Genomic DNA, 12,660 nt, shown 5'->3' with positions numbered 1-12,660 from the left:
ATTAATACGACAACTTTGGAAAAGTGTCCACTAATATAAAGATATTACTTAACTTGTGAGGTGGGACTGTAACTCTTCGTCGCTGTCTGGACCCAAGGTCTTCAGAGTTGTACCTGCAAGAAAAAAAAAATGTATATTAGTTTCACATTAATACGACAATTTTGGAAAAGGGTCCACTAACATAAAGATATTACTTAACTTGTGAGGTGGGGCTGTAACTCTTCGTCGCTGTCTGGACCCAAGGTCTTCAGAGACTGTACCTGCAAGAAAATAAAAGTGTATATTAGTTTCACATTAATACGACAATTTTGGAAAAGGGTCCACTAACATAAAGATATTACTTAACTTGTGAGGTGGGACTGTAACTCTTCGTCGCTGTCTGGACCCAAGGTCTTCAGAGTTGTACCTGCAAGAAAAAAAAATGTATATTAGTTTCACATTAATACGACAATTTTGGAAAAGGGTCCACTAACATAAAGATATTACTTAACTTGTGAGGTGGGGCTGTAACTCTTCGTCGCTGTCTGGACCCAAGGTCTTCAGAGTGTGTACCTGCAAGAAAAAAAAAAGTGTATATTAGTTTCACATTAATACGACAATTTTGGAAAAGGGTCCACTAACATAAAGATATTACTTAACTTGTGAGGTGGGACTGTAACTCTTCGTCGCTGTCTGGACCCAAGGTCTTCAGAGTTGTACCTGCAAGAAAAAAAAGTGTATATTAGTTTCACATTAATACGACAATTTTGGAAAAGGGTCCACTAACATAAAGATATTACTTAACTTGTGAGGTGGGACTGTAACTCTTCGTCGCTGTCTGGACCCAAGGTCTTCAGAGTGTGTACCTGCAAGAAAAAAAAAGTGTATATTAGTTTCACATTAATACGACAATTTTGGAAAAGGGTCCACTAACATAAAGATATTACTTAACTTGTGAGGTGGGACTGTAACTCTTCGTCGCTGTCTGGACCCAAGGTCTTCAGAGTTGTACCTGCAAGAAAAAAAAAATGTATATTAGTTTCACATTAATACGACAATTTTGGAAAAGGGTCCACTAACATAAAGATATTACTTAACTTGTGAGGTGGGACTGTAACTCTTCGTCGCTGTCTGGACCCAAGGTCTTCAGAGTTGTACCTGCAAGAAAAAAAAAATGTATATTAGTTTCACATTAATACGACAATTTTGGAAAAGGGTCCACTAACATAAAGATATTACTTAACTTGTGAGGTGGGGCTGTAACTCTTCGTCGCTGTCTGGACCCAAGGTCTTCAGAGTGTGTACCTGCAAGAAAAAAAAAAGTGTATATTAGTTTTACATTAATACGACAATTTTGGAAAAGGGTCCACTAACATAAAGATATTACTTAACTTGTGAGGTGGGACTGTAACTCTTCGTCGCTGTCTGGACCCAAGGTCTTCAGAGTTGTACCTGCAAGAAAAAAAAGTGTATATTAGTTTCACATTAATACGACAATTTTGGAAAAGGGTCCACTAACATAAAGATATTACTTAACTTGTGAGGTGGGGCTGCAACTCTTCGTCGCTGTCTGGACCCAAGGACTTCAGAGTTGTACCTGCAAGAAAAAAAAAGTGTATATTAGTTTCACATTAATACGACAATTTTGGAAAAGGGTCCACTAACATAAAGATATTACTTAACTTGTGAGGTGGGACTGTAACTCTTCGTCGCTGTCTGGACCCAAGGTCTTCAGAGTTGTACCTGCAAGAAAAAAAAAGTGTATATTAGTTTCACATTAATACGACAATTTTGGAAAAGGGTCCACTAACATAAAGATATTACTTAACTTGTGAGGTGGGGCTGTAACTCTTCGTCGCTGTCTGGACCCAAGGTCTTCAGAGTGTGTACCTGCAAGAAAAAAAAAGTGTATATTAGTTTCACATTAATACGACAATTTTGGAAAAGGGTCCACTAATATTAAGATATTACTTAACTTGTGAGGTGGGACTGTAACTTTTCGTCGCTTTCTGGACCCAAGGTCTTCAGAGTTGTACCTGCAAGAAAAAAAAAGTGTATATTAGTTTCACATTAATACGACAATTTTGGAAAACGGTCCACTAACATAAAGATATTACTTAACTTGTGAGGTGGGGCTGTAACTCTTCGTCGCTGTCTGGACCCAAGGTCTTCAGAGTTGTACCTGCAAGAAAAAAAAAGTGTATATTAGTTTCACATTAATACGACAATTTTGGAAAAGGGTCCACTAACATAAAGATATTACTTAACTTGTGAGGTGGGACTGTAACTCTTCGTCGCTGTCTGGACCCAAGGTCTTCAGAGTTGTACCTGCAAGAAAGAAAAAAAGTGTATATTAGTTTCACATTAATACGACAATTTTGGAACAGGGTCCACTAACATAAAGATATTACTTAACTTGTGAGGTGGGGCTGTAACTCTTCGTCGCTGTCTGGACCCAAGGTCTTCAGAGTTGTACCTGCAAGAAAAAAAAGTGTATATTAGTTTCACATTAATACGACAATTTTGGAAAAGGGTCCACTAACATAAAGATATTACTTAACTTGTGAGGTGGGACTGTAACTCTTCGTCGCTGTCTGGACCCAAGGTCTTCAGAGTGTGTACCTGCAAGAAAAAAAAAGTGTATATTAGTTTCACATTAATACGACAATTTTGGAAAAGGGTCCACTAACATAAAGATATTACTTAACTTGTGAGGTGGGACTGTAACTCTTCGTCGCTGTCTGGACCCAAGGTCTTCAGAGTTGTACCTGCAAGAAAAAAAAAATGTATATTAGTTTCACATTAATACGACAATTTTGGAAAAGGGTCCACTAACATAAAGATATTACTTAACTTGTGAGGTGGGGCTGTAACTCTTCGTCGCTGTCTGGACCCAAGGTCTTCAGAGTGTGTACCTGCAAGAAAAAAAAAAGTGTATATTAGTTTTACATTAATACGACAATTTTGGAAAAGGGTCCATTAACATAAAGATATTACTTAACTTGTGAGGTGGGACTGTAACTCTTCGTCGCTGTCTGGACCCAAGGTCTTCAGAGTTGTACCTGCAAGAAAAAAAAGTGTATATTAGTTTCACATTAATACGACAATTTTGGAAAAGGGTCCACTAACATAAAGATATTACTTAACTTGTGAGGTGGGGCTGCAACTCTTCGTCGCTGTCTGGACCCAAGGACTTCAGAGTTGTACCTGCAAGAAAAAAAAAGTGTATATTAGTTTCACATTAATACGACAATTTTGGAAAAGGGTCCACTAACATAAAGATATTACTTAACTTGTGAGGTGGGACTGTAACTCTTCGTCGCTGTCTGGACCCAAGGTCTTCAGAGTTGTACCTGCAAGAAAAAAAAAGTGTATATTAGTTTCACATTAATACGACAATTTTGGAAAAGGGTCCACTAACATAAAGATATTACTTAACTTGTGAGGTGGGGCTGTAACTCTTCGTCGCTGTCTGGACCCAAGGTCTTCAGAGTGTGTACCTGCAAGAAAAAAAAAGTGTATATTAGTTTCACATTAATACGACAATTTTGGAAAAGGGTCCACTAATATTAAGATATTACTTAACTTGTGAGGTGGGACTGTAACTTTTCGTCGCTTTCTGGACCCAAGGTCTTCAGAGTTGTACCTGCAAGAAAAAAAAAGTGTATATTAGTTTCACATTAATACGACAATTTTGGAAAACGGTCCACTAACATAAAGATATTACTTAACTTGTGAGGTGGGGCTGTAACTCTTCGTCGCTGTCTGGACCCAAGGTCTTCAGAGTTGTACCTGCAAGAAAAAAAAAGTGTATATTAGTTTCACATTAATACGACAATTTTGGAAAAGGGTCCACTAACATAAAGATATTACTTAACTTGTGAGGTGGGACTGTAACTCTTCGTCGCTGTCTGGACCCAAGGTCTTCAGAGTTGTACCTGCAAGAAAGAAAAAAAGTGTATATTAGTTTCACATTAATACGACAATTTTGGAACAGGGTCCACTAACATAAAGATATTACTTAACTTGTGAGGTGGGGCTGTAACTCTTCGTCGCTGTCTGGACCCAAGGTCTTCAGAGTTGTACCTGCAAGAAAAAAAAGTGTATATTAGTTTCACATTAATACGACAATTTTGGAAAAGGGTCCACTAACATAAAGATATTACTTAACTTGTGAGGTGGGACTGTAACTCTTCGTCGCTGTCTGGACCCAAGGTCTTCAGAGTGTGTACCTGCAAGAAAAAAAAAGTGTATATTAGTTTCACATTAATACGACAATTTTGGAAAAGGGTCCACTAACATAAAGATATTACTTAACTTGTGAGGTGGGACTGTAACTCTTCGTCGCTGTCTGGACCCAAGGTCTTCAGAGTTGTACCTGCAAGAAAAAAAAAATGTATATTAGTTTCACATTAATACGACAATTTTGGAAAAGGGTCCACTAACATAAAGATATTACTTAACTTGTGAGGTGGGGCTGTAACTCTTCGTCGCTGTCTGGACCCAAGGTCTTCAGAGTGTGTACCTGCAAGAAAAAAAAAGTATATTAGTTTCACATTAATACGACAATTTTGGAAAAGGGTCCACTAACATAAAGATATTACTTAACTTGTGAGGTGGGACTGTAACTCTTCGTCCCTGTCTGGACCCAAGGTCTTCAGAGTTGTACCTGCAAGAAAAAAAAAATGTATATTAGTTTAACATTAATACGACAACTTTGGAAAAGTGTCCACTAACATAAAGATATTACTTAACTTGTGAGGTGGGACTGTAACTCTTCGTCGCTGTCTGGACCCAAGGTCTTCAGAGTTGTACCTGCAAGAAAAAAAAAATGTATATTAGTTTCACATTAATACGACAATTTTGGAAAAGGGTCCACTAACATAAAGATATTACTTAACTTGTGAGGTGGGGCTGTAACTCTTCGTCGCTGTCTGGACCCAAGGTCTTCAGAGACTGTACCTGCAAGAAAATAAAAGTGTATATTAGTTTCACATTAATACGACAATTTTGGAAAAGGGTCCACTAACATAAAGATATTACTTAACTTGTGAGGTGGGACTGTAACTCTTCGTCGCTGTCTGGACCCAAGGTCTTCAGAGTTGTACCTGCAAGAAAAAAAAGTGTATATTAGTTTCACATTAATACGACAATTTTGGAAAAGGGTCCACTAACATAAAGATATTACTTAACTTGTGAGGTGGGACTGTAACTCTTCGTCGCTGTCTGGACCCAAGGTCTTCAGAGTGTGTACCTGCAAGAAAAAAAAAGTGTATATTAGTTTCACATTAATACGACAATTTTGGAAAAGGGTCCACTAACATAAAGATATTACTTAACTTGTGAGGTGGGACTGTAACTCTTCGTCGCTGTCTGGACCCAAGGTCTTCAGAGTTGTACCTGCAAGAAAAAAAAAATGTATATTAGTTTCACATTAATACGACAATTTTGGAAAAGGGTCCACTAACATAAAGATATTACTTAACTTGTGAGGTGGGACTGTAACTCTTCGTCGCTGTCTGGACCCAAGGTCTTCAGAGTTGTACCTGCAAGAAAAAAAAAATGTATATTAGTTTCACATTAATACGACAATTTTGGAAAAGGGTCCACTAACATAAAGATATTACTTAACTTGTGAGGTGGGGCTGTAACTCTTCGTCGCTGTCTGGACCCAAGGTCTTCAGAGTGTGTACCTGCAAGAAAAAAAAAAGTGTATATTAGTTTTACATTAATACGACAATTTTGGAAAAGGGTCCACTAACATAAAGATATTACTTAACTTGTGAGGTGGGACTGTAACTCTTCGTCGCTGTCTGGACCCAAGGTCTTCAGAGTTGTACCTGCAAGAAAAAAAAGTGTATATTAGTTTCACATTAATACGACAATTTTGGAAAAGGGTCCACTAACATAAAGATATTACTTAACTTGTGAGGTGGGGCTGCAACTCTTCGTCGCTGTCTGGACCCAAGGACTTCAGAGTTGTACCTGCAAGAAAAAAAAAGTGTATATTAGTTTCACATTAATACGACAATTTTGGAAAAGGGTCCACTAACATAAAGATATTACTTAACTTGTGAGGTGGGACTGTAACTCTTCGTCGCTGTCTGGACCCAAGGTCTTCAGAGTTGTACCTGCAAGAAAAAAAAAGTGTATATTAGTTTCACATTAATACGACAATTTTGGAAAAGGGTCCACTAACATAAAGATATTACTTAACTTGTGAGGTGGGGCTGTAACTCTTCGTCGCTGTCTGGACCCAAGGTCTTCAGAGTGTGTACCTGCAAGAAAAAAAAAGTGTATATTAGTTTCACATTAATACGACAATTTTGGAAAAGGGTCCACTAATATTAAGATATTACTTAACTTGTGAGGTGGGACTGTAACTTTTCGTCGCTTTCTGGACCCAAGGTCTTCAGAGTTGTACCTGCAAGAAAAAAAAAGTGTATATTAGTTTCACATTAATACGACAATTTTGGAAAACGGTCCACTAACATAAAGATATTACTTAACTTGTGAGGTGGGGCTGTAACTCTTCGTCGCTGTCTGGACCCAAGGTCTTCAGAGTTGTACCTGCAAGAAAAAAAAAGTGTATATTAGTTTCACATTAATACGACAATTTTGGAAAAGGGTCCACTAACATAAAGATATTACTTAACTTGTGAGGTGGGACTGTAACTCTTCGTCGCTGTCTGGACCCAAGGTCTTCAGAGTTGTACCTGCAAGAAAGAAAAAAAGTGTATATTAGTTTCACATTAATACGACAATTTTGGAACAGGGTCCACTAACATAAAGATATTACTTAACTTGTGAGGTGGGGCTGTAACTCTTCGTCGCTGTCTGGACCCAAGGTCTTCAGAGTTGTACCTGCAAGAAAAAAAAGTGTATATTAGTTTCACATTAATACGACAATTTTGGAAAAGGGTCCACTAACATAAAGATATTACTTAACTTGTGAGGTGGGACTGTAACTCTTCGTCGCTGTCTGGACCCAAGGTCTTCAGAGTGTGTACCTGCAAGAAAAAAAAAGTGTATATTAGTTTCACATTAATACGACAATTTTGGAAAAGGGTCCACTAACATAAAGATATTACTTAACTTGTGAGGTGGGACTGTAACTCTTCGTCGCTGTCTGGACCCAAGGTCTTCAGAGTTGTACCTGCAAGAAAAAAAAATGTATATTAGTTTCACATTAATACGACAATTTTGGAAAAGGGTCCACTAACATAAAGATATTACTTAACTTGTGAGGTGGGACTGTAACTCTTCGTCGCTGTCTGGACCCAAGGTCTTCAGAGTTGCACCTGCAAGAAAAAAAAATGTATATTAGTTTCACATTAATACGACAATTTTGGAAAAGGGTCCACTAACATAAAGATATAACTTAACTTGTGAGGTGGGGCTGTAACTCTTCGTCGCTGTCTGGACCCAAGGTCTTCAGAGACTGTACCTGCAAGAAAAAAAAAGTGTATATTAGTTTCACATTAATACGACAATTTTGGAAAAGGGTCCACTAACATAAAGATATTACTTAACTTGTGAGGTGGGGCTGTAACTCTTCGTCGCTGTCTGGACCCAAGGTCTTCAGAGTGTGTAACTGCAAGAAAAAAAAAGTGTATATTAGTTTCACATTAATACGACAATTTTGGAAAAGGGTCCACTAATATTAAGATATTACTTAACTTGTGAGGTGGGACTGTAACTTTTCGTCGCTTTCTGGACCCAAGGTCTTCAGAGTTGTACCTGCAAGAAAAAAAAAGTGTATATTAGTTTCACATTAATAGGACAATTTTGGAAAACGGTCCACTAACATAAAGATATTACTTAACTTGTGAGGTGGGACTGTAACTCTTCGTCGCTGTCTGGACCCAAGGTCTTCAGAGTTGTACCTGCAAGAAAGAAAAAAAGTGTATATTAGTTTCACATTAATACGACAATTTTGGAACAGGGTCCACTAACATAAAGATATTACTTAACTTGTGAGGTGGGGCTGTAACTCTTCGTCGCTGTCTGGACCCAAGGTCTTCAGAGTGTGTACCTGCAAGAAAAAAAAAAGTGTATATTAGTTTCACATTAATACGACAATTTTGGAAAAGGGTCCACTAACATAAAGATATTACTTAACTTGTGAGGTGGGGCTGTAACTCTTCGTCGCTGTCTGGACCCAAGGTCTTCAGAGTGTGTACCTGCAAGAAAAAAAAAGTGTATGTTAGTTTCACATTAATACGACAATTTTGGAAAAGGGTCCACTAATATTAAGATATTACTTAACTTGTGAGGTGGGACTGTAACTTTTCGTCGCTTTCTGGACCCAAGGTCTTCAGAGTTGTACCTGCAAGAAAAAAAAAGTGTATATTAGTTTCACATTAATACGACAATTTTGGAAAAGGGTCCACTAACATAAAGATATTACTTAACTTGTGAGGTGGGGCTGTAACTCTTCGTCGCTGTCTGGACCCAAGGTCTTCAGAGTGTGTACCTGCAAGAAAAAAAAAGTGTATATTAGTTTCACATTAATACGACAATTTTGGAAAAGGGTCCACTAACATAAAGATATTACTTAACTTGTGAGTTGGGACTGTAACTCTTCGTCGCTGTCTGGACACAAGGTCTTCAGAGTTGTACCTGCAAGAAAAAAAAAAAGGTATATTAGTTTCACATTAATACGACAATTTTGGAAAAGGGTCCACTAACATAAAGATATTACTTAACTTGTGAGGTGGGACTGTAACTCTTCGTCGCTGTCTGGACCCAAGGTCTTCAGAGTTGTACCTGCAAGAAAAAAAAAGTGTATATTAGTTTCACATTAATACGACAATTTTGGAAAAGGGTCCACTAACATAAAGATATTACTTAACTTGTGAGGTGGGGCTGTAACTCTTCGTCGCTGTCTGGACCCAAGGTCTTCAGAGACTGTACCTGCAAGAAAAAAAAAGTGTATATTAGTTTCACATTAATACGACAATTTTGGAAAAGGGTCCACTAACATAAAGATATTACTTAACTTGTGAGGTGGGACTGTAACTCTTCGTCGCTGTCTAAACCCAAGGTCTTCAGAGTTGTACCTGCAAGAAAAAAAAAGTGTATATTAGTTTCACATTAATACGACAATTTTGGAAAAGGGTCCACTAACATAAAGATATTACTTAACTTGTGAGGTGGGGCTGTAACTCTTCGTCGCTGTCTGGACCCAAGGTCTTCAGAGTGTGTACCTGCAAGAAAAAAAAAAGTATATTAGTTTCACATTAATACGACAATTTTGGAAAAGGGTCCACTAACATAAAGATATTACTTAACTTGTGAGGTGGGACTGTAACTCTTCGTCCCTGTCTGGACCCAAGGTCTTCAGAGTTGTACCTGCAAGAAAAAAAAAGTGTATATAAGTTTCACATTAATACGACAATTTTGGAAAAGGGTCAACTAACATAAAGATATTACTTAACTTGTGAGGTGGGACTGTAACTCTTCGTCGCTGTCTGGACCCAAGGTGTTCAGAGTTGTACCTGCAAGAAAAAAAAATGTATATTAGTTTCACATTAATACGACAATTTTGGAAAAGGGTCCACTAACATAAAGATAATTTACTTAACTTGTGAGGTGGGACTGTAACTCTTCGTCGCTGTCTGGACCCAAGGTCTTCCGAGTTGTACCTGCAAGAAAAAAAAATGTATATTAGTTTCACATTAATACGACAATTTTGGAAAAGGGTCCACTAACATAAAGATATTACTTAACTTGTGAGGTGGGGCTGTAACTCTTCGTCGCTGTCTGGACCCAAGGTCTTCAGAGACTGTACCTGCAAGAAAAAAAAAGTGTATATTAGTTTCACATTAATACGACAATTTTGGAAAAGGGTCCACTAACATAAAGATATTACTTAACTTGTGAGGTGGGACTGTAACTCTTCGTCGCTGTCTGGACCCAAGGTCTTCAGAGTTGTACCTGCAAGAAAAAAAATGTATATTAGTTTCACATTAATACGACAATTTTGGAAAAGGGTCCACTAACATAAAGATATTACTTAACTTGTGAGGTGGGGCTGTAACTCTTCGTCGCTGTCTGGACCCAAGGTCTTCAGAGTATGTACCTGCAAGAAAAAAAAAAGTGTATATTAGTTTCACATTAATACGACAATTTTGGAAAAGGGTCCACTAACATAAAGATATTACTTAACTTGTGAGGTGGGACTGTAACTCTTCGTCGCTGTCTGGACCCAAGGTCTTCAGAGTTGTACCTGCAAGAAAAAAAAAGTGTATATTAGTTTCACATTAATACGACAATTTTGGAAAAGGGTCCACTAACATAAAGATATTACTTAACTTGTGAGGTGGGACTGTAACTCTTCGTCTCTGTCTGGACCCAAGGTCTTCAGAGTTGTACCTGCAAGAAAAAAAAAGTGTATATTAGTTTCACATTAATACGACAATTTTGCAAAAGGGTCCACTAACATAAAGATATTACTTAACTTGTGAGGTGGGACTGTAACTCTTCGTCGCTGTCTGGACCCAAGGTCTTCAGAGTTGTACCTGCAAGAAAGACTAGAGGCTCTAAAGAGCCTGTGTCGCTCACCTTGGTCTAAGTGAATATTAAAACAATGGACACAGATGGATTCATGAAAAAATTGTGTTTTGGTGATGGTGATGTGTTTGTAGATCTTACTTTAATAAGCATTCTTGCTGCTTACAATTATCTCTATCTATAACAGTTCTTTCTGTGGAAAATGTTATTGAAAATTTTCAAATTTTAAGAAAATTGTTAAAAGTTGACTATGAAGGGCAATAACTCCTTAGGGGGTCAATTGACTATTTTGGTCGTACTGACTTATTTTTACTTCTTACTTTGCTGTACATTATTGCTGTTTACAGTTTATCTCTATCTATAATAATATTCAAGATAATAACAAAAAAACAGCAAAATTTCCTCAAAATTACCAATTCAGGGGCAGCAACCTAACAAACGATTATTTGATTCATCTGAAAATTCCAGGGCAGATAGATCGTGACCTGATCAACAATTTTACTTCCTGTCAGATTTGCTCTTAATGCTTTGGTTTTTGAGTTATAAGCCAAAAACTGCAATTTACCCCCATGTTCTATTTTTAGCCATGGCGGCCATCTTGGTTTGTTGGCCGATTTACCTGACACATTTTTTTAACTAGATACCCCAATGATGATTATGGCTAAGTTTGGTTTAATTTGGCCCAGTAGTTTCAGAGGAGAAGATTCTTCTAAAAGATTACTAAGATTTACGAAAAATGGTTTAAAATTAACTATAAAGGGCAATAACTCCTAAAGTGGTCAACTGACCATTTTGGTCATGTTGACTTATTTGTAGATCTTACTTTGCTGAACATTATTGCTGTTTACAGTTTATCTCTATCTATAATAATATTCAAGATAATAACCAAAAACAGCAAAATTTCCTTAAAATTACCATTTCAGGGGCAGCAACCCAACAACGGAATGTCCTATTCATCTGAAAATTTCAGGGCAGATGGAACTTGACCTGATGAACAATATTACCCCACGTCAGATTTGCTCTAAATGCTTTGGTTTTTGAGTTATAAGCCAAAAACTGCATTTTACCCCTATGTTCTATTTTTAGCCATGGCAGCCATCTTGGTTGGTTGGCCGGGTCACCGGACACATTTTTTAAACTAGATACCCCAATGATGATTATGGCCAAGTTTGGTTAAATTTGGCCCAGTAGTTTCAGAGGAGAAGATTTTTCTAAAAGATTACTAAGATTTACGAAAAATGGTTAAAAATTGACTATTAAGGGCATTAACACCTAAAGTGGTCAACTGACCATTTTGGTCATGTTGACTTATTTGTAGATCTTACTTTGCTGACCATTATTGCTGTTTACAGTTTATCTCTATCTATAATAATATTCAAGATAATAACCAAAAACAGCAAAATTTCCTTAAAATTACCATTTCAGGGGCAGCAACCCAACAACGGAATGTCCGATTCATCTGAAAATTTCAGGGCAGAGAGATCTTGACCTGATGAACAATTTCACCCCCATGTCAGATTTGCTCTAAATGCTTTGTTTTTGAGTTATAAGCCAAAAACTGCATTTTACCCCTATGTTCTATTTTTAGCCATGGCGGCCATCTTGGTTGGTTGGCCGGGTCACCGGACACATTTTTTAAACCAGATACCCCAATGATGATTATGGCCAAGTTTGGTTAAATTTGGCCCAGTGGTTTCAGAGAAGATTTTTGTAAAAGTTAACGCCGGACGACGGACGACGGACGCCAAGTGATGAGAAAAGCTCACTTGGCCCTTTGGGCCAGGTGAGCTAAAAAAAAGTGTATATTAGTTTCACATTAATACGACAATTTTGGAACAGGGTCCACTAACATAAAGATATTACTTAACTTGTGAGGTGGGGCTGTAACTCTTCGTCGCTGTCTGGACCCAAGGTCTTCAGAGTGTGTACCTGCAAAAAAAAAAAAGTGTATATTAGTTTCACATTAATACGACAATTTTGGAAAAGGGTCCACTAATATTAAGATATTACTTAACTTGTGAGGTGGGACTGTAACTTTTCGTCGCTTTCTGGACCCAAGGTCTTCAGAGACTGTACCTGCAAGAAAAAAAAAGTGTATATTAGTTTCACATTAATACGACAATTTTGGAAAAGGGTCCACTAACATAAAGATATTACTTAACTTGT

This window comes from Mytilus edulis, chromosome 4 (assembly GCF_963676685.1).
Source record: "Mytilus edulis chromosome 4, xbMytEdul2.2, whole genome shotgun sequence".
NCBI classification, from domain to species: Eukaryota; Metazoa; Mollusca; class Bivalvia; order Mytilida; family Mytilidae; genus Mytilus; species Mytilus edulis.
The sequence above is the reverse complement of the archived record's forward strand: the minus strand, read 5'-3'. Positions refer to the sequence as shown.